Genomic DNA, 19,202 nt, shown 5'->3' with positions numbered 1-19,202 from the left:
GACATTGCCTATCTCCTTGGCTACCCATGCCAGTCAGGAGGAGAAATCCTTCCACCATCAGAGGTGTCCCTGCACCTTCAGATGCTTGTGTTGCTTTCTTTTGTGCCTGCCTTATTAGCAGTAATAAATAAACACCCCCCAGAAAGAAGCAAAACAATTCCGTCCTGCATAGAGGAGGCTGTAGGTGATGTGAAAAGGAGTGGGGATGGAGATGGGAGGATGTGGATGCTGTTTGTTTCTGTGGGAAGAAGTTAGGAAGGGATGAAATTGACTTTTTTAAAGCATCCAGCTCATTTATTTATTTATTTTTATTAAAGTATCCAGCTGCTGCCATGATTTTTGCTTTCAGGTTAGGGATGAGCGCACAGCCTCCTCCCAAAAAAGGATGGATAACCCTTGCCTCTCCTTCCCCTCTTCCTCTGCTCACCAGAAGGGCAGCGATGGTAACCCTGGTCGGTGGAAAGGTTTGTGAACATACGTGTGTGGCAGCCCCTCAGGATGCCAGGGCTGATTTGCCTTGATGTCGTGCTTGTTTTTGCCCTGTTCTTTGGCTTCCTGAGGACCACTTCTGCAACGCTGAGTCTGCTCTGAGCAGATGTAATCAACCCCCTGTCTTGCCCCATACAGTTACTGCAAATGGAAGAAGTGGCTCAGGGATGTTTCGAGTGCCGAGCCTGGCTTGTGCAGCAAATACTTGAGGTTGGATATCGGCCCCGTGGAGCTGAGCAGGTGAAACCAGCTGAGGCTCGTCCCTGCAGCACTGGATGTGCTCCAGCGGGGACATCGGTTGCGAGAGCAGAGAGGAGCCCACTTTGTGCGTGGATCTGCTGAGCCTCCCACCACCTAATCGTCAGGGATGTCTTGATTTAAGCCAGGAGAAGGACAAGGAGGGTTATTTTCCTGGCTCTGGGGCTGAGCACCTCAAGAGCTTTCTTCATGGCCAGGCTTTGCTGCTCCAGCTTTGGAGGGCAATCTCTTTTCTGTTCTTATTTCAGCAGGTTGTTCAGGACCAAGTGGTGACAAACGGGTCCCTAAATAACCCTGCCTTCAGCAATGGCATTGCTGTTCCATGGAGAAGAGAAAGAAGTGGTTATAGCAGGGCTTTTCTGCGGCATGTTGCTTGTGTACCCCTGTGGGAGCTGAGCTGGTTCGGAGGGTCCTGAGGAGGGGAAATAAGGAGAGCAACCCCCTTGCCAACAGGCCTGAATTAGCCCCACTGCAAAGCCTTTAAAGCTTCACAGATTAAAAGGTGAAAAAACTGCAGGCCTGGACTCCTAGCAAGGGCTGGGGGACGCAGAGCCCCCAGTTTGTATGATGGGGGACTTCTCCACGAAATAAGGCTGCAGAAGTGGAAGTGCGGCATAACAGCGGAGCTGGGTTCATTTGTCAAACCCCTCTCTGCTTCTGCACTTAGGAAAGTGAAATAATAATTGGGAGCAAAGCTTAGGTTAATCTGCGCTGAGAACATGATATTATTAAAAGAAGGGGCATGGGGGGAAGCACAGAGCTTTGGTGGCTCATTTTATTTTCAGCTTTATCTTTGACGGTCACTGGCACTGGAAAATAACACTTGTCTTCATTGAATGAAGTGATGTGTAAGGAGAAGTCCTTGTCTGGGGAAGAGCTGCTGGTGAGACCCTCGACACCCCTTTCACACCAGTCTCCTCCTTGTGAGAGTTTGGACCAAACCTCGTAGGTGCCAAAGCCCCTGAAAAGGAAATGTGGCGTCAGCTAGCATCGGCGGTGTGAAATTGCCCTCTGTCCTCCTTCTGAGCCCAGCTCCCTGCTGAGATGTCCCCAGACATGTTGGGTTTCCTTTCCTGAGGAGCATGGCCAACATCTCCCTCTTGTTGGCTCTTATGGACATCTGCTTGTTCTAGCACAGGTCTCCGCTGAACGTAATCACACCAAAATAATTTTGGCAAGGCTGGGATGTGGTGATGCCACTGAGCCATGGCACAACACAAGAGATGCTTGTGGTTTGGGCTGTGCTCGCACTGAGCTGACGAAGGGATTCCCAGGCACAAGTTAATGGGCCGTGATGCCCATGAACCCCCCGGCAGAATTATAGAGCTTTAACTCAGCTGCCACGATTGGGTTCTCCATACACAGGGGCACCTGTCAGGAATATATTACTAATGTATTTTTATACCAGGCCTCCTAATAAGTAAAGAAGGGCTCCAGCTGTCTCTAGTGACTTTTTAATCATCTAAGGATGCGTTCAGCTAAAAGCTCCACACCTGAGGTGACAAACACCCAGCCTGTTGGTGGGAGCCACTTTGCTTGATGTATTTATGGGAGCTGCATGGCTTATTCTGCTGCTTCTCACATTTCTTTGTGAGGAAAAAAAAAAAGCCAGCTTTCTCTTCTTTACAGGTGTAAAGAAAACCTTTCTGGAGTGCAGCAATGCCTTTCCTGAGTCAGCTGCTTGTCACTTTGCATTTAGTGCATCCCAGGTAGGCGCTCGGGTGCCACGAGCGATGATGGTGTTGGATACAGATGTTTTCTGCCTAGATGATGAGAATTCTTTTGTATTTTATTTTTTTAATGTCGGTTAATTTTCTTATGAAAAGAGCAGAGGGACTGTGGTGCCCAGAGCTGGGGCAGCCTGAGTAAAGCTGCTTTATCAGGCACGCAGGCTGTGAGGGCTCAGGTTTGCCTGCCCAAAAAATGCCCCAGGAAGTCTTGGTTTGCTTTGGGTATGTGCTGGTATTGCTGGGGAGTAGCGTTACCAAATTTTGTTGGAGACAAACTGCTGAAATGGCTCTTCTCAGCATGGATTTGAGCTGGTTTGGAAGGTTGTGTGTGCTGAAGAGAGGCAGGTTTGGCTTGTCTTGAGGCTGTTGGCACTGAGAGGTATGGGGACAGAACAAACCCAGGGGAGCCTGGGTTGGTCAGAACAAGAACTGTAGCAGGCACAGAGCCTCCAGGAAGGTGGCTTTATCCCTGCCAGCTCTTGTGGCTGGGCACAGAGCTAAGCCTGTGAGCTCTGCTGGTTGCGCAGCTCAAACCACACAGCACGGTGTCCTATGATGTGGGTGGGATGCAGACCTGCTTGTGGGTCAGGAGCTGCAAGGCACCCATAGTCCTGTCTTAGTACAACTTGCTTGCCGTGGTTCTTGTATTATTCCCTGAGATTGCTGCTGCTGGGGAGATGGGCTGGGTGGAGCTGGGGTGTGACACCGAGCATCTGGACTGATGTCCCTATGGAGGGCGCGCGTGGTGATAGCATCACCGCTGAGATGTGTAAATCCCTGGGATGCTTTACCTTGTGAGGTTGATCTTGAAATTGGTCTTGGTCTGACCATGTTCTGTTTTCTCCCTGCAGCCCCCCTGATTTTAGAGGTTTAGGATTTGAGAGAGCTGTTGGCAAGCTGACAGCACAGGGAGGTCCTCTGCTGACCTCTTCTCCTGGTGTCTCTGAAGTCCAGGCAAATTGCGTGTGTAGAGCCTGGCTGTAGGTTTTACCTCTCCATCAGGTATCGCGGCAGCTCCTGGGAGGTCTAAGAGCTTCCTGCTCAGCCCCGGGGGCAGGTTAAGCTCGGTTTTCCTTGGGAACGTCTCTTGGTACCTTTTACAGTTTAGTATTTGTCTATGGTGAAGCATCTTCCTTTCATACTAAATGCGCGCCTATTATATGCATGGCTTATTTCCAGATTCCTAGAGGAAGCAGGAGGCTTGCTTCTTCTGTAGCAGGGAGGAATCTGTGTCTGCAGCCTCTCTCAAGCTAGGAAGCTTCCAACATTCAGTGACTTCAAACCCAGCACCTCAAGAGCTGTTTTTTTCCTGTGCCTCCTGGTTGGTTTGGCTAAAGGCAATGTGTGCAGGTTTCCCTGAGGTGCAGGCTACAGGCATGAGCAAATTCAAGGCCAGAAGAACATTTTGGAAGGGCATTGTAGGTTGCGTGTGTTTGCTTTTTGTTGTTGGTGGTGATGTTTGTTTGGCTTTCGCTAGGGAAGGCATTTACCTCTGGGTTTTAGAAGTGACCTCCTGCAGTCACCCTGTGGATTCAGGAATCTTCTCCCACTGTCAGCAATTTTACCATGTCGTAAGAGCTTAATTTCCCACTCTAGAGATTGGTTTATTAAACATGCTTGTCACCTCTGGGCATGAGCTTCAGGGGTCCTGCTAAAAGAAGACAAATGTAGGGGGGGAAGAAAATAAAGAACAAACCCAAACCCCAGTAGGTTCCAGATTTCCCCTTTCCCTAAAACATCCTGGATTATTTGGTTTATTCTGAAGTCAGGGGACTTTGCATCTTTGCCAAGTCCATCTGCACTCTTTGGGATGGAGGTGGGCAGTGCTGCCTTGGTCCAAGGTGCTGCCCTGCTCCTTGTAGCATTCCCGATGAGTTTGCAGGACTGGGGCACGCTCGTGCAGCTGCTGCGGGTGCGCAGCAGGCGAGGCAGGCAGCACGTCGCCCTTCATCATCTTGATCAAACCTCCTGCTGGGAGCAGCACGGCCTTCAAACGCCATGTTAAATGAAGCAGGAAGGTTGTTGTTTCAGGAAGGACCGGTGAGTAGTGCTGGGGGGTCCCTGAGGAGGCACTTGGCAGCCCCAGCGCGAGGGATCCGCTGGGAAGCACGGGTCTGGTTGCGCTCCCTCCTCATTCGTCTGAGGCCTTGGGAGATAAATGTCGGATTTGAATGACTAGACTGTGGGCAGCCAGTGGAGAAAATCAATTAAAATACCAAGCGGCTTAGAAACAGGAGCTTTAATTACTACATCGACAGGTCTTAAAAGGTGAAAGAAGGCATTGCCCATGAGCAAGACCTTGCCTACCCTTGTGGTTTTTATCCCAGTGGTCTCAAGACATCTCTGGGGCACGTTGTCTGCGTGCACATGAAGAACAGCCAGCCAGACCTCCATTGCTCTGGACAAGGGCTTGCATCCTGTGCCATGCAGGGTGAGCTGTGGGTGTCTGGGCTCACCTCTGGACATTCTCCTATGTGACTGCAGAGAGGGATGAAGGCTGCACGAGCCGTGGGCTCTGGTGGTGACCACGTCTCCTCCCCTGTCACAGCACGCCAACGCCATTTGCAGTGCCATTGCACAATGAAACCAGCATGCTAATAATACCCCGAGTGTGGAAAGCACAGAAAAAAAACACTGATGAAACTACTGCAGGCTTTCCAGAAGCCTGTCCACATCGGTGTCATGCACAGGGTGAAATAAGGCTTGGTGGGAGCCAGCCAGGGGATGCTTTCTTCTCCCACCCTGGTGGAAGAGGTTCAGGACGCAAGGATGCTCTGCAGGATGTGCTGCTGTCTGCCAAGGGAACAAACCAGACTATTTTTATGTTTTTATGTAACTTGTGGGGAAGAGAATAGAAAGATAAGCCCTGCTCTGTATCAAAAGCTTGGACGCATCAACTTCCAGCTCTTCTTTCCAGGGGCTCCCAGCAAGCGATTCCAAATCTTCCTGTAAATCTCCACTCCACTGCTGCCCCAAAAGAAGGCGGGAGGATTTGGGATTTAAACCCCCGTTGTTCGGAGGAAAATTAAAAAAAGGGATCTGCCTGGAAAAAGTGGAGGAGGTGTCCCCTGCCTGCAGGGAGGAAGAGATTTAAAAATATTCCCCGTTGACAGCAAGATGAGTTATTGCAGTCCCTAAGCTGCCGGGATGGGGCCGAGCTAAAAGCCTGTGCCGTGCAGTGGGGGAGTTACTGGGGCTGTGGCGAATCCAGACTGGGGGAGCTGGAAGGGATGAGTGCTTTTGTCTGCTAAATGCTGTGCTGTCAGCTCTTGCTGCTCTTGAGAGAGCCTTGCAGCATCTGGTGGTGTTTCCTGCAATGAGCCGCGCGGCTCTGTGATGCTCCCTGCTTTCGCTTTTCCTTTCTGAAGAAAGTTTCCAGGCTTGAGGCTGCCAAAAACATCCTGGAGGCAACAAGCTGAGCTCACCCCAGGGCTTAGAAACAGGAAGGAGGAGCAGTGAGAACCCATTCTTTAAAGAAAATTTTAAATAAAGTGCTTTATTTTGAGGAGGGGGGAAAGATGCATTGCTTCTGTAGAGCTGGTGCCACTGTGGGGCGATGGGGACAGGACAGGGCCCACTCCTGGGTATGTTATTGGGATTTTGGGGTGTGTAGTGCCACAGGTGGCAGGAAGGACCCACTCGTGGCCGTGGGCTGTCTCTCTTGCATTTTGGTGCTCTCCTTTGGGGTCAAGCTGCCATGGGATGGCTGTGGGGACCGGCTGCTCATTGTGCCCAGGACATGGGCACGATGCATGAATGCCGGCTAACGGCGCTTCCCCCGTGCCAAAGCCAAGAGATGACATTGCAGAAACAGTCTAGGTCAAAATAAATTGCTTTCTGGCATTCTGAGATTATCTAAACCCTTCCTTTTCCCAGGATGGAAAGGAACAAAGACTCTGCTCTGGAAAAAGCCTGGGATACCATTTCTGTGAGCCATGAGAGCTTATTAGGGGAGAGGGTAAACAAAGAGATTTGGGGTTAATTTGCTCAGGAGGGGGAACGAGGGAAGAACAAGATGCTGTTTTTTAAAGCCTGCCACTTCTCCTGTCAATAACAGCAGGCTGCTGGTTGGGGCTGTCACAGGCAGTGGTGTCTTTTCAGCGTATTGACGGGCAGCCCTCGGTGGTTTCTCTAACTGAACATCGATTTCACATGGACTTGCTTCCAGCCCAGTGGCTGCCCCCCTGATTGAAGCGGTGGCAGCGCTGCCGTGTCACCTCGAGCCCACCCTGGCCACCTCTTGAGGCTGTCCGTTGGGTTTTTTCCCCTACACGAGGTGCCCTGGGGCTTTTTCCCACCCCGAGGCTGTGCTGATGCTGCATTCCCCGCTCGCCCTCCCTCGCATCTTCTGCTGCTCCTGCTGTCAGCTCAGCAGCAGATGCCCCTGCACCTTCTGAGGCAGAGGATGCCGGGTGTTTTCGGAGCTGGCAGGCTCCCAGCCCCCCCCCCCCCAAACCCCCTGTCCTGGGAGGATACATCTGTTTGCAGCACTCGAGCTGCTGGCAGCTGTCAGTACTGCTGGTGGTGGGACCAGTCCCAGCTGCTGGTGCTGACCCCATCCTCAGCACCCAGTGCTCTTCTGTGGGGTGACTGCTCCTTTTGGAAGGATGAAGGCATGCCTGGGGGAAAAAATGATGAGGAAACCTAGATTTAAGAAACAAAAAGCTCTATTTCTTTGCTTAAGTGACCATGTGTTTAAGTCCTTTTCACAGGAGGGGTTAGGTTGGAAGGGACCTCTGGACGTCATCTGGTCGTCGCTCCCTTCTTGCTACACTGATGTCTCCTCTGGGTTAGGTGTGCCTGGCCAAGGAAGGTCTGCTCCAGAGCTGTGTGCTGAGCCTCCACAGCTGGGGATTTTCCTCTAAAGTCTCCTAATATCCTCATTTCCTTGTTCCTCTTGCAGACAGGTATCCCTGAAGCTTCCCCAGCTTTGTTCTAGCACAGAGAACTTTGCTTGGGAGGGCTCCAAAGAGAGAGGCGCATACAGGGAGGAAATCAAGTATATGTTTTTTTTTGAAATATTATGGGTTTCAAATGCTTGAAAGTGGGCTATAGTGGAAACTCTTTTCAAAATGCATGGAGTTCCATGTTGATGCCTTCTGCAGAGAGCCGTGGTATGAAGGGAGAGTTTCATGCTCTGAGCTTCCAGGGGATGGACAGAATAAAGTGTCCCTTTTCTCCCTGAGCTCACTCTGGTGAGCTCTTCCTCCTGCTTGGGAAATAAAGATACATCTGCAGCTGAAAGATAAATCCTAAGGCTTTTAGTAAAATTGTTTCCTGCTGGGGGCCTGGCGAGAGCAGCTCAGGGGGCTGCTGAAAACAAAACCCTGCCGGGGGGACTAAATCTGAAAGGCACCTGGCTGGGCATCGAGAGCATCCCGGTCCTCACCCCAAGTAAGAGAGAGAAAACTTCTCTAGAAAACATTGGCATGGGCCAGGAGCATTAAAGTGGAACTCTAAGCCAACTAACAGCCATGTAATTACAACCCGTCCCCTCCTCCTTGCTGCTGGCTTCCCTGTGTAATTTCCTTTTAATTTTTGCTTAATAGGCATGTGTGAGAGATGAGCGGCTCGGCGCATTGCTTGCCCTCCTGGTGTTGTTGGCTGGAAGCAAAGGAAGCCCCGGCCGTGCTCCATCCATTCCCGGCTCCAGCAGGGTGCTGCAGCCCACCGGAGCTCCTATGTGAAATCTCTCCCAGCTACGCTGTGCTATCCCAGTTCCAAGGTGTGTGTCAGAATGGGAGGCTTTCACGAGCATTAAATTAAACCAGTACATGGGCTCTGTTTTGGTTCCCAGGCATGCATGTTGTATCACTGCGCTGCTCTGTGTGCTGTCTGATAACAGCAGCACCCGCTGGCTAGGCTTGGCCTGCAGGACAATATGCAAAGAATCTTTTAAAAAAATCAGAAAAATAAAAAGCAGGAGACTGGTAAATGCAACTCTGGGTGTCTTGGCCTCTTTAGTCCCTCTGACTCCCTGGCTGCCATGCAATTAATTCTGCAGAGAACCCCCCCAAAATGTCTAATTGAGTTGTTTTCCCCTGGAAATTGCAGGAAATGAGGGCTGAGGGCTGCTCTGGTTGCATGCTCAGCAGCTTCACCCACGTTTTCTGATGGGTCTCACAGCTTGACTTACCTTCGAGCCAGCAGCAAGACCCAGAGCAGGGCTGTGGAGGTGCATGAGGGAACCAAAGAAAGGTGGAAGGCCCTTCTGTGGACATCCCTTTAGGGTGGATGGATTTGGAGCTGTGCAGGTGATGTTCCCACCAAGTGGGGAGGCTTGAGGGGTGCTCAGCTCTGTGGAGAGCAGCGGAGCGCAGGGTTTGTGCACCAAGCATCTGAAGCATCCTCCCCACCGCGGCACCCTTTGCAGAGCCTTTCCCCCAGTGCACTTGTGAGGTAATTAGATAACTGCCACGAGCAGATATGTGTGCTTAATAAGCATGCTAATTGGTATTGACCAATGTGTGGCAGGCACTTTGTCAAGTGCCAATTAGAAGTGCCTAAGAAGTGCTTGAGAAACGAGTGGCCAGTGATTAGACCTCAGGGTGGGGGATGTGCATGCTGCTGGATAACCAGGACAAGAGCCACCTGGCTCCAAAAAAAAAAAGCTTTTCCTACCCAAAACAGCACATGTGGACTAGGCACCATGCTGCTAGGAAGCTGCTGCCCAAGTCTCCAGGCATTTGGCTGTGGGCACCCAGCACCCCAAGGCTGATAACTGCTGCACGTCTGCAGCAGCCTCCCCAGAGCGGCTCCGATGTTCTCATTCGCCTGGCTTGCTTTATTTATTGCCACCGTTAATTAATTTTTTTTGGATAGGAAGGACAAGTCCCCTGAGACCGTCTGTGTGCTGGAGACCATTACTGCATTGGTGTCTGAAAGCTCCAGCACACAAAAAGCCCCGGCTGCTGTCAGCTGGGTGCAATTAATTAACTGGCCCTGCTCAGGAACTGCAGCCCCGTGTGGCTGTGTTGTAGTGGCTCTGGTCTGTGTGGCACCAGGACACCTGAAAAAGGGGCTCGGCTCAGAGGCACAGGGCTGCTAGGACCCCCAAGCTACACCAGGTGCACCAATCCCTTCCCTAAAGGGGGCTAGGGTTAGGGTTATGTGTGACACCCCTGTATGTGTCCTCCAGGTGTGAGCAGGTTGATCTGAGCCCAAATTCAGCCTCTGCATCCTTTTTTATTGCAGCAGAGGAGAGCAACTCTTGTTTTCCCCAGTCTGTGCCACTGGCTTGGTGCACACACTCGGTCCTGGAGTGAAATGGTGAGCCCCAAAGTGCGGGGCTGTTTGGTTTTGTGTGCCATCAGGAGCCCATTGCTCAATAGTGCAGTGACATAATCTCACTCATATTGATTTTTGTGTATATATCTAAAATATATATGAACATGTATGTGTAGACAGATGCACTACTGAAGATGCAAAATCCTAACTCCTGGAAGGACAAAACCCCTTTCCTCCAGGCTTGTTTTTAAACCTGAGAAAAGAAAGAAGCATGCGGGGATGCTGATGCAGGTCTGTAACGTGGGGCTCCTGTCCCCACCCCATGACAAAAGCCAGCCCCAGGAGCGTAGGGTTTCAGCAGGTGACTCCTGTGGTCCTCTCGTGTCACATTTGCTGCACCAGGTGAGGACTTCACAGCAGGACAAAGCGAACGGGATGAGGACAACACAGCTTGTAACCTGTTTTATTCTCTCTCCAAGGTGCTCTGGGAGGGTCCAAGGCTTCGCCCACAGCGATGCCCCCCAGTGACTGCCAAGTCAAGCAGGTTCCCTGAGCCCACCTCTACTTCCAACCTCCCCCCCTAGCAGGGCATCGGCCAAAAAATCCAGGCACCAGGAGGAGCAGGAAAGGCTCCAGCCCCGTTAACCTTCAGGAGGTGAATTGTGCCTCGTCCCCACCCCGTCGCTCGTGGTGCCCAGCCTCCCCAAAGCACTGCTTACTGTTATTGCTCCTTCCCTCCCTGGGATATACAGAGTGGGAAGAGAAAAGCCCCAGCAAATTAGGCAGAGCAGTTTATCTGACAGGCCAGCGCTCTCCAGAACAAAGGAACAAACAGAGTTTGTCTTGTGGCCAGGGTGACACTGTGCCACAAAAGAAGAGCAGGGAGAAGTTAATTAAAGTGTAAAGAAGCCATTTGTTAAAGGAGGAAAGTAAGACATGGCTGTTCTTCAATACTGCAGGAAGGCTCATTATAGAGGGAAAACATTCTTCAGCAGTTAATAAACTATTTTCTACAGCATAGCTTTGAGAAATGGCTAAGGGAGTGTCCATGGCTCACTTTAATGTGGAGTTTTGCAAGGTGTCCATGGCCCGTTGGCTCAAATGGTGTAGAAAAGGGCTGTCCCTGAAAACTGGGGAGCTTGGTGGGTGGGTAGCTGCATGCAGAGCCCCTGCTGCCTCATTTTTGCTTTGCCCCATGTGCACAACTGCCATGAGATCTTGGTCATGCTCCCAGCTGTGGGGTGGGAGCCCTTTTGGGGTGAGCTTTTTACTGGCTGGAGCACAACTGGGATGCTTCTTCCACATGTGCTGGCAAGGACAGCCTTGGCTTGTGGAGGGCTGACACTTGACAGCCTTCCTTGCCACTGGATACGTATATATATACATATTTAAAAACCACAGCCAAACATGATTTGGGGTGACACGCTTTCCCATTTTTTGGGGAGGATGCTGCCTTGAGAAGAAGCTCGTGTGCTTGCTGACACCCTGGAGCATCAGTCCGGCTGCAGCTCCCTGAATCTGGAGAGCGATGTGATGCTCCAGTGGGCTGGTGATTAAAATGGCTCTGCAGCTACCGTGCTACCCCAACATCACGTTGCCCCAGTTCTCCTCTGTGACATAAATCATATTTTGGGAGATGTCACCAGCAGAGTCCCAAGGGAGCCTGTGCTGGCACCTTGCTATCTGGTATCCTCAGAAAGGACCTGGCTGCAGGTCCGGGGAAGAAATGAAATAACAGCATGTGCTGGCAACGCTGAGTTAATACCAAAAAGATTAAAATACAGCCAACCTCCAAGAATGGGAAGAGGACCTTCTGATTCTTAGTGACTGGTTAATAAAAGGGCAGATGAAATTCAAGGCTGCTAAATGAAAAACAATGCACAGGGGGAAAATCATTCTAACTTCGCACATAGAGCAGTGGGCTCTGAACTGGCTGTTGCTGCTCGGGGAAGAGATCTTGGAGTTATGCTGGAAATATCTATCAAAGTGACAATTCGCGCTCTGTGGTAGTCCAAAAAAACGAAACATAATGATAGGAGTTGTGGGGAGATAAGAGTGAAATGGGGAATGCTACTCTGCTGCTTAACGAATGTCTTAAGTAATTTGTGAGTGGGTCCTGCCTTCTCAGCCCCAAAAACGGATGGGGAGAAGCCTAGAAAATCAGCCACTGATGGCAGGGGTTGACTTAAGTTAGGGATGAGTATGAAATCACATATATCGTGGAGCTGAAGAATTGGCAATGATAGCTCAGCTGAAGAAGCACACAGTGCTGGGAGTAGGGACAAGTGAGAGAGGCTACCAAGAGGCAAGAGAAACAAAATCTTTCTTGGACGCAATATCCCTCAGCCCTGGGAGGTGACATGTCGGACCTCAGCCCAGTCCAGCTGACGGAAAGAATCTGCCCGGCATCACCCTTTACAGCCAGCAGACAGCCTGAGATTCACTGCCACCACTTACCAAGGAATAATGAAACATTTCCGGAGACAGCAGTAAATCTCTCCTGCCACGATGCTTACCAGCGCCTCTTCGATCTGGGAAAAAGGTTTTTAAAACTCAGCAAAGTGGGAGTTATGATGCTGCCATGCCCATTGCAGCTGTTTTGGGGGTGAGCGGTTTGATGGGGCCCAAAAATGGGTGCTGGAGGTAAGGTCGAGGTCTGGATGCAGACCTCGAGGTCATGGCTGTCCCCAGTGGTCATCAAATCTCCAGGCTCAAAGGGACAATGCTCGTTTCTCCTGTCCTTGGGGCTGCAATGTGCACAAGTCCTAAGAAAGTCTGAATAATAGGGGGATCCGAATAGTCATGTTGAGAGAGCTTGTTGGGTTGGAAGGATGCTCAGGAGAGGAGAAGAGCTGGATGAGAGCCTTGGGATGGCCACCCTGGGATGAAACTCCCTTAGTATGTCCTGGTTGGAAGCATGACAGAGGGCTGATGATCATCACCGTATTATATTGATGCCCAGCAGAGCCTGGACAATAAAATTTCAGTCCCCCAGCAGCACAAGAGGAGGGGGGAAACATGCAGTGAGGAGCAGTGGGGGAGAAGGGGACATCAGATGGCAGCAATCAACAGAAAAGCTCAACTTAATGGGATCAGCCCTTGTTTTGTTCCTATTATCAGCACCTCAGGAGCGTGCCTTGTCTAATTAAATCCTCTGGTCTCCAAAGCACCCAGCTGAGGTGTGTGTCCCAGCAGCAACTGCTTGTGTTAGCGCTTGCAGGTCGGGGGCAGGCAGAGGAACGTGGGGTTCCCTGTGCAGCCACTCTTGGCCCAATAGCTTTCTATAAGCCTTGTTTCAACTAGTTTGGCTCTCCTTTGGTGGATTTCAGTATCTTAAGGCTGAGGACTTCTCTTCCGGATGTTGTTGTGTCATTATTTTTGTTTGCTTTGCGATGCATTTAATGCATGGTCTGCTCGAGCTGTAGAGGCTGGGAATGGTTATTTCTAGAAGAGGTCTTAATCCTGCTTTGGAAAGAGCAGCCTCTTCCACAAAGCGCTCTCATCTTCCAAAATCCTCGTGTATCCTGAACACATCCAAGTGTACTGTGCAATTTTCCTGCTGGCGTGCTGGAGCCAAGCCTGGGTCTCCATGCTGCTGCGTGGCCCTGAATGTGCTGGCTTGGGAGGGAAAGCATTTCCTTTGGTCTCTGTCCATGGTTTGCTAGGCCTTTCAAGCAAGGCAGGAAGAAAAGGAGAACTCAATTTATGCTCTCAGTCTCACTCAGCAGTTTATATGCCTTTGGTAAAGTTGTGATTGTTATCAAGGCTATCAAAGCCTCCAGAGTCTGAAAATCAAGGTGAAAGCTTGCTTTCATGGATTATTTCCAGTCACTTTTCTTCTGGCTCTGCTAAAAATAGCACAGGAATAACTTTCTTAGAGCTTTCCTATTCCCTCCTGGCCGGAACGGAGAAGGTCAGGAGCCTGAAAGTGAAAAAATAGTGGGGGGAACGAGTCACAGCAAACTTCTCACGTGCACGGCTGCGGATGAAATTGCTCACTGTTTTTCCTTTGATCTGAACCTGATTAACTTTCCCCTGCCTCCTTGCAGCTCGTTTGTGCTCCTAAGGCTCTTTGTTTTCCAGGCTTAGCACGAAGGAAATTTTTGGACTTATGGGGTGTTTGGGTCCGTCTGGAGCGGCAAACTTGCATTTTCATCCATTTTCCTTTGGAAAGCTAATTGGGAACATCCCCTGAGCTAGAAGTTGGTCTGACAACTTCTCTCTCTGTGTTTTAGCACCCTGATCCCAAACCCGAGGGTGACAGGGCATCACACCTTGGTGTCATGATATATCTGCTTGGTTTGCAGGTGAGACCTCCCCATGCTGGCCATGGCACAGGCATGGACCCAGGTTGCTCTGAATCCTCTGGCAACGTAAAGCTCTTCAGCTGCACTGATGATGCCTGACTTGCTAGGCTTAGACAGGCTTTATATAAGAAAAAGGCTTTTTTTAGGTGCTACGTTGCATTTCGTTATATACAATAGCTTTGCCTTGCAAGAGCTCTGGGTTTTGTTAATTACTGGCTTTGTGTCTAAATTTGACTCTGGTTTGTTGTATCTTTATTGTCTGAAGTGTTTCCACATGATCTAACATGAGATAGCTGTTCCACATGAGATTACAGCGTTATCTTGAAGTACGGGTACAGCCAGGAGAGGAGAACTCTTTTTAGGGCACGTGGAAATGGCAAAATAATAGTTTCTTCCCAGAAAGAAAAAAATAAAAGGAAAAATAAGAAGCCTGGTGCTAACCAGGAGTGGGAAGGCATTGCAGCTGAAAATACAGGTTTTACCCTGTACAGAACTCAGTCAGCTGCAGGTCCTTGAGTTGTGATGCCTTCAAACAAGGGAGTAATGCTGTTTTTTCTCAGCTGGCTGGTCTTCACCCATGGAAGAACCTCCTTTCTTCTCGTCTCCTTAACTAGACGATGTGCAATGAACCTAGGGCCCAATTCAGATGTGTGTGCTTACATCTCAGGAGCATAAAGCAATCCAGAGATGTCAGTGGGATTGTCATGGGCCTGCGTTTACCGATGGCCTCACAGTGGTTTTCAGCCTGGGCTCCATCCATTGCCCCAAAGTGGTGTCTGAGCAGCTCGTGCGTACTGATGTTATCCCCCAGACCAGCTCAAGTGGTCACTGGGCTGCTTGTTATAAATAATAAAAAGAAATAATTGGGGTAATAAATAACAAAACCACAAGGAGCGAACCTCAAGTACCTTTGTTTGTGCACAAGGGCCCTCTTTTGCATGCAGAAATGGGGATCTGCCTCTCCCTAACCCCAGAGTTTTATGGGTGTGATGGGTTTAGGTTCATTTTCCCTTGCTCACTTCTCTCTGGAGCTGTTCGCAACCTGCGTGTGCTGTAGCCAGGAGAGCTGGCAGCATTTGACCCACTCTAAATCCGTTGACAAAGCTTTAAGAGAAAGAGGAAAAAAATACAAAACCAACAAACTGATGCTTTTTGTTCCAGAAACTTTTCTGCCACCAATTAAGTACAGAATTGAATATGACCAGCCAGGTAGAAAAATGAAATAAAGAAGGGGTTTGCTTGCTGTTGCTGCTTTCTTCTGCATTTTTCTCCTGGCGCAGGCGGGCTGCCAGCGCTGATGTGTTGCTGGCTGTGTCAGCAAGGGTCAGGCATGCTTTTTTTTTTTCAGCTTCTGTCAGCCACTCGGCCAGTCACCTCCCTGTGTCACCTCTTCTCCCGTGTCGTTTGAAGGCCAGCAGCATCACCTTTTTGAAAGGAAACATAAAGCTAACACCATTCCCAGGTTTTGCTGGAACAGGCAGGGGCACAGATCACCTGCACTACGCTGTGCAAGCATTTGCAAGGGCGAGGCTGGAAGTACCAGCATTGCTCATACTCCGCGAAAGCCAAAAAACCATCCCCAGTCCATTTCCTACCAGCAGGGAGTCCAAGTGCCTGCAAATGTGGCTTATTGCTCCCTGGCTTTGTGCTATAACAGCATTGTGGGCTCCCTCTCCTTCCCCTCCGCAGTTTTCCAGGTGATCCACCTGGACCTGCCCATGGAGCTGCAGAAGGTACATGAATAATTTTGTGATGTATCTTGGTGCCTCTCCATCTAGGGCTCCAAATCTCAGCTCAGTTCTGCTCCTCAGGCCCCCTTTCTGGTGTCTGCTGGCCCTGTTCTCCAAAGTTTTGCTCTGTGCTGGAGGAGAACACGAGGACACAAAACTCTGCTCCTGGGGAAGGGCTTCCTGGGAGTGCTGGGCTCCGTGTAAGGAGAGGAGACTGTTTTTTTTTTTTTTTTTCCAGTAAATAAATCAATATTGAATGTGTCCTACCTTCCTTTTATTTTTTGGTCCGTAGCCAGGAAACAAGAGACAGATGTATTTTTTTGAGGGCAAAGAAGGCAGCAGTTAGCCATGGAAATAATATTGGCTGCTCCCTGCATTGGAGATAACTCTCTGTGAGATGCTGTCTCAGATTCTTCCTCCCCCCCCATCCACAGGTGAGACCAACTTCAGAACTTAAATCCAATATATAAAGGCAGAGAGGGAAATGTTTAATTGTCCGGGCTCTGCTGCAGGCTGATAAGCCCGCATTGATTTTCTGTAGCAAAGTCTCCAGAGCGTACGTGTTGGTGTGTGTGCGGGACGTGCATGAATGTTTCCTGCTCCTTTGGTATTTCTGGTCTCCCATTGCATGGCGAGAGCTTGATGCTTCCTCCAGAAAATGGCCGTTTACAGAGCAATTAGGTTTTTTCCTTGCTTGCTTGTTTTTTCCTCCTTTCAGCTTGGCTTCCCACACTTTCCCTACCAGAGGTGGGAGAGAGGACTTGGGGAAGGTGGCCCTTCACCAGCACGTGTCCCTCAACCTGGAGCTAGAAGGTGGGTGAGTATTTAGGAGGTTAAACAACCCTCCAGCCCAGGGGTCTAATCCCTGCCTGTTTCTGCTTGTAAATACAAACAATCAATAACACACACACAAAAAAAAATGCAAGTCCCAACTGTGTTTTTATTAATAGCTTGAGCTGTTTTGCACTGGAGATGCACAGAAAAAATGTTCAGCTAACTTTTTATCTATTTATTTTGAGGGCTTAGTGGAAGCAAACACAGCAATAAGAGATGCTCCAGCAAGTTTTATAGCTCATTTCTGAAAATTACAAGCTCCGGAAATTTTGGATGTCTAGCTAGGACCTGGCTGTTTATCTCACCTGAGCCTCCAAACCCCATGAGGTGCTCCCAGTGTTAATTATAAAATGTTGGTCTGTAGTCGGTGATGGAGAAACGTCCAGAGGAGCCCAAAAGGGGGACAAGCAGCGTTCAGAGGGGATAAATAAATAAATAAATCAAAGAGAAAACTCCAACCTCCCTGGAGATATAATAGGCTTAGCAGGCCTGCTTGACACATGTCGGATGAAATAAAATAAATAAATAACCGAAAACATCACCGTTGGTAAGAAGATTAGCTTGAATGCGGGGAAATTTCTCTAGGGACCATCTGTGGCCAGAGCTGGAGCCGGCAGCTCCCTGGGCCTTATCAGAGCTGTGGATTCCCCCTCCCTGCCCGCAGGGGTGGTGATGGGGAGCTGGGGACACATCTGCGGGGGCACCTCGATTGTCACCGTCCCCATCCCCAGCTCACCTGCTGGAAATAACGCGATGTGACTGCCCAATTTGTGAGTGCTGCCCCTCCAGGAAGATGACCAGTCCCTGGGCAGCAGATTATCCTCTGGTTTATTACAGCATTGTTCCGAAACAAATCCCACGAGCGTCTGCCTGTAATTGTTTTTCCCTACGTGTGGGCAGACCTCTCCTGTACAGACCCCAGGCTGAGCTTGAGGCAGTGGCGTGGAGTGGGGAGAAGCCCCCTCTTGCCTTGCTGCTGGGGTTTCCACCTGCAGCATGGATGACAAAACAAAAGACAGGTGTAGTTTTCTTTGTTTTAAAGAGAAAAAATTGAGCTTTAAATATCTGAAGATGGAAGTGCATGGGAGATAAGGGGTTAGCATGCGGTCCCCTTGCCATGCTGAAAGCAGGACGGTTGCTGCTGACATCAGCCTGGAACTGGAGTTGTTTGGGTGATTTTGGTGATGTCCCTGGGGGTGCTTACCCAGCAACTCCTTTCTTCCCCCCACCCCATCTCCATGAGTGGGCCCTGCACCACAACCCTTATTTTCCCTTCCCTTTTTCCTGTTTCACAGGGACAAGCCCCACTACGAATTGCTGCCTGGCTATCAATAACCGCTCCAACACAGGCTGCCTGAGCTGGTGGCCGGGCTCTGTTCCTGGAGAGTGCACTTTTATTTAATAAAACAGCGCTGCATACAAATGAAAAGGTGTGCTGAGCTCGCTTCTCCTACCTGATATTTATGGCTGGAAATAGGAGCGTTTATTTGGCCAACGTGTATTAAAAGGGCTGTGCAAACCTTATTTTCTTTGTTACAGACCCGCTTGTGACTTAAAGCTCAAAGCTGCTCACCTGAGAGCTGATTTCCAAGCAGAAGTAACCTCTTTTGGGGAGGAAAGGACCTCCTCGCCTGGATGAAAGCGTCTCACCATCATAACCACCATGTTCTTAAGGGGTTCAGATAAAGCTCAGAGGCCACAAGGTAAGGCTGGAGATGGAAAAACCTTCTCATTTTGCTCCTTAGCTCTGGGCTGTCTGGAAGATCAGCTCAGAAGACAGTGTGGTGGAGGGTTGTACCCATAAAACCACATCTCTTAAAAAGGAATGCATTATCTATTTTAAAGGAATAAATGAGTAGAAAACCTCTGGGTCTTTTACGAAGCAGCCATTGGGAAGAAAGCTTTTAATCTTCTTGCTGTAAGAGAACTAGGAAATTAGCTGCTAACCAAGCGTTCCTCTTCCACTTTACTTTTTAGGAAAAAAAAGGTATCTGAATGGTGTTTGAATGGTCCTGAGGTCCTGGCACCAGGGTGGGATGCTCCTGTTGGCGGGCTCTTCTCTACAGGTGGACCCTATCCTTGTGTTGGGGTGTTGGGATTTGGACACGGTTAAGATCTGGGAGGTGCCCTAATGCTGCTGGTGGTGTAGTGGCAAACTGAGCTTGGCCAGGCAATTTGTTCTGCGGAAGGTTTGTGTTGTTTTTAATTAATACCAAGAAAAAAAAAGAGTGAGAACATAACATCAGCTGGGACCCTGCTATGTCTGACACCTCCATCCTCCCATTCTGACGCTGCCTGGCCAGCCTGTCTGGTAAATGTATTTGATGTTTTTGTCTCTAAACATGATGGATAATTAAGGCTGGGCTGCTGCTGGGCGCTGGGTACCGCACCTGGGGGGATGCGCCACGCTGGGCACGTCCTGGGCTGCCCAGGGCTGCCTCATCAACACCCCCTGCTTGGGAAATAGGTCTTCTTTCTCCACTGATGCAATTTCTTCCACCCTTTAGACCTGGTTATTCAGCCTCTTTCCTCAACATACCTACTTCTGTTCCTTGACCTGTGCGTGCAGCTCAGCATTCTTTCCAGCTTCTCTTTCCCCACCTCGTGCCCTCCCCTCTGCTCCTGTC

General features: G+C 49.9%; 1 long non-coding RNA gene across 1 annotated transcript in view; it reads left to right on the top strand.

Annotated features, from left to right (window-relative positions):
• Window positions 1-19,202, top strand: part of LOC121072982 — a 47,100-nt gene that overhangs the window by 6,308 nt on the left and 21,590 nt on the right. Inside the window, exons 3-7 of the long non-coding RNA XR_005821453.1 lie at window positions 8,027-8,202; window positions 10,184-10,359; window positions 16,460-16,558; window positions 17,871-18,005; window positions 18,115-18,278. This is a non-coding gene — a long non-coding RNA (uncharacterized LOC121072982). The remainder of the gene's footprint in view (window positions 1-8,026; window positions 8,203-10,183; window positions 10,360-16,459; window positions 16,559-17,870; window positions 18,006-18,114; window positions 18,279-19,202) is intronic.

The sequence above is a fragment of the Cygnus olor genome, chromosome 7 (assembly GCF_009769625.2).
Source record: "Cygnus olor isolate bCygOlo1 chromosome 7, bCygOlo1.pri.v2, whole genome shotgun sequence".
In the NCBI taxonomy this organism is placed as follows: Eukaryota; Metazoa; Chordata; class Aves; order Anseriformes; family Anatidae; genus Cygnus; species Cygnus olor.
Note: the sequence above shows the minus strand (reverse complement) of the source record. Positions and strands in the feature narration are given on the sequence as shown.